This window comes from Carlito syrichta, unplaced genomic scaffold (genome assembly GCF_000164805.1).
Source record: "Carlito syrichta isolate Samal-C Ts95f unplaced genomic scaffold, Tarsius_syrichta-2.0.1 Scaffold303661, whole genome shotgun sequence".
NCBI classification, from domain to species: domain Eukaryota; kingdom Metazoa; phylum Chordata; class Mammalia; order Primates; family Tarsiidae; genus Carlito; species Carlito syrichta.
In genome coordinates this window covers 388,723-391,326 of record NW_007247757.1, presented here as the reverse complement: position 1 = coordinate 391,326, position 2,604 = coordinate 388,723, and positions in this window count along the sequence as shown.

The following is a 2,604-nucleotide window of genomic DNA, read 5'->3' as shown; positions in this document are numbered from 1 at the left end:
CAAAAATTAGCCAGGTGTGGTAGCACGCTCCTGTAGTTCCAGCTACTTGGAAGGCTGAACAGAAGGATCGCTGGAGCCCAGCAGGTTGAGGCTGCGGTGGCCGGGAGCGGCCACTGCACTCCAGTCTGGGGGACAGAGTGAGACTCCAACTCAAAAAAAAAAAAAATTATTAGCCAGGCTTGGTGGCTCAGCCTGTAATCCTGTGCTTTGGGTGGATTGCCTGAGCCTGTGAGTTCGAGACCCACCTGGGCAACTTGGCGAGACCTCATCTCCACAATAAATCAAAAATTAGCCAGGTGTGGTAGCACGCTCCTGTAGTTCCAGCTACTTGGAAGGCTGAACAGAAGGATCGCTGGAGCCCAGCAGGTTGAGGCTGCGGTGGCCGGGAGCGGCCACTGCACTCCAGTCTGGGGGACAGAGTGAGACTCCAACTCAAAAAAAAAAAAAATTATTAGCCAGGCTTGGTGGCTCAGCCTGTAATCCTGTGCTTTGGGTGGATTGCCTGAGCCTGTGAGTTCGAGACCCACCTGGGCAACTTGGCGAGACCTCATCTCCACAATAAATCAAAAATTAGCCAGGTGTGGTAGCACGCTCCTGTAGTTCCAGCTACTTGGAAGGCTGAACAGAAGGATCGCTGGAGCCCAGCAGGTTGAGGCTGCGGTGGCCGGGAGCGGCCACTGCACTCCAGTCTGGGGGACAGAGTGAGACTCCAACTCAAAAAAAAAAAAAATTATTAGCCAGGCTTGGTGGCTCAGCCTGTAATCCTGTGCTTTGGGTGGATTGCCTGAGCCTGTGAGTTCGAGACCCACCTGGGCAACTTGGCGAGACCTCATCTCCACAATAAATCAAAAATTAGCCAGGTGTGGTAGCACGCTCCTGTAGTTCCAGCTACTTGGAAGGCTGAACAGAAGGATCGCTGGAGCCCAGCAGGTTGAGGCTGCGGTGGCCGGGAGCGGCCACTGCACTCCAGTCTGGGGGACAGAGTGAGACTCCAACTCAAAAAAAAAAAAAAAGACAGTGTTGATCCAGATCTTATAGACAATAGCACAGTTAAAACCAAAATATAGTATACCTAATTACCCTATCTTCAAATTGCTCGTAGCCTACTAAAAGACACAGAAAACTTAACAAGAAAAAAAAACTCAAAAAAACTTATGACCCAAATCATGACACCTGCTCCATAATGGCCACCTTGGGGGCTCACATGGAAGGGACTCCAGCAATCTTATCTTAGGGAGTTCGAGGAGACTTGATGGAGAATAAAGAAATGGGTTTTAAGGCATAGATGTTCCAGGGATGGAAGCAGACTGTTCAAAGGGGATAAGAACATTATTGTCCGGGGAACTCCAAATTGTTCAGAATGGTTGGGAACAAGTCGCTTATATAGAGCAAGAAGAGATGAGGCTGGAAAAGTAAGCAAGGACCAAACAGAGCAGGCTTAGAAAACACAGTGCAAGGACATGAGCTTCATTCAGAAAATAATGGAGACCTGTCACAAAACTCTCTCTCATCAAGCCAGGTAGGCCAATGCCGCTTGACCTCTTGAACCCAAAACACAAGGAACAACAACTAAAATATAGTCCCCAAGCAGCCAAGCTCGCTGCACCATGACAAGGTTACCTCTGGCTTACCCCAAAGGGCATTTCAGTTAAAATGAGGATTGCCATGAACCTAACAAGATTTTCCCAAAACCATTCTGTGTTCAAAGAACCGCTCCTCCAAGCAAACTACACATTCATGTTGGTCACCATCTCTCACGACTGATGGATAAATGGCTGTGTGCTCTCGCCAGCTGTCTTTGGAAGTTCTGGTGGAATCTGACTGTCTAGACGATTTGGTATTCAGGACAACTTGAGAGTTCTCTTTTCCTTTTCCTTCCAGGAGACAATCAACTTGTTATAAAGCATTACATTTTTCAATATTTGTGCATTTCATTCTCACAAACACACAAAGGAGTTAGGTGCCTTCCCTCACTAGAAAACATACACACACCAGCATTAAGTAGACGCATATATCAGAATGACACATCCAGAATATGCAACAGTAATAATTCTTTATATTTGCATAGTGCTTTTTATTTATAATTTATACACAGCTGCTCCCAAAAAGAATGCGAGACAGCCATAGCACTTTATAATTTATAAGGCATTCCAGCTTATGACAATCCTGTAGGGTAGGAAGAACAAAGATTAATATTCTTGTCAGGGAGAATAGGAAACTGAGAGACTCTAAAAGATAAGGTGACATCTCCAAGCTTGGATCCAAATGACTGAAAGCCTTGGGTTATGCTCTTTCAATCACATTAGGTCATTTCCTCTAACACTTGTACATCACGAGCCATCCTTAAGAACAAACTAAGAAAGGAAGAAGAGCCGGGCTCGGTGGCTCAGCCTGTAATCCCGCACCTTTGGGAGGCTGAGGTGAGTGGATTGCCTGAGCCCGAGGGTTCGAGACCCGCCTGGGCAGCGAGACCTCATCTCTACAATAAATCAAATTATCAGTCGGGCGTGGTAGCGCATGCCTGTAGTTCCGGCTACTTGGAAGGCTGAGGCAGAAGGATCGCCGGAGCCCAGCGGGTCGAGGCTGCCACTGCACTCCAGTCCG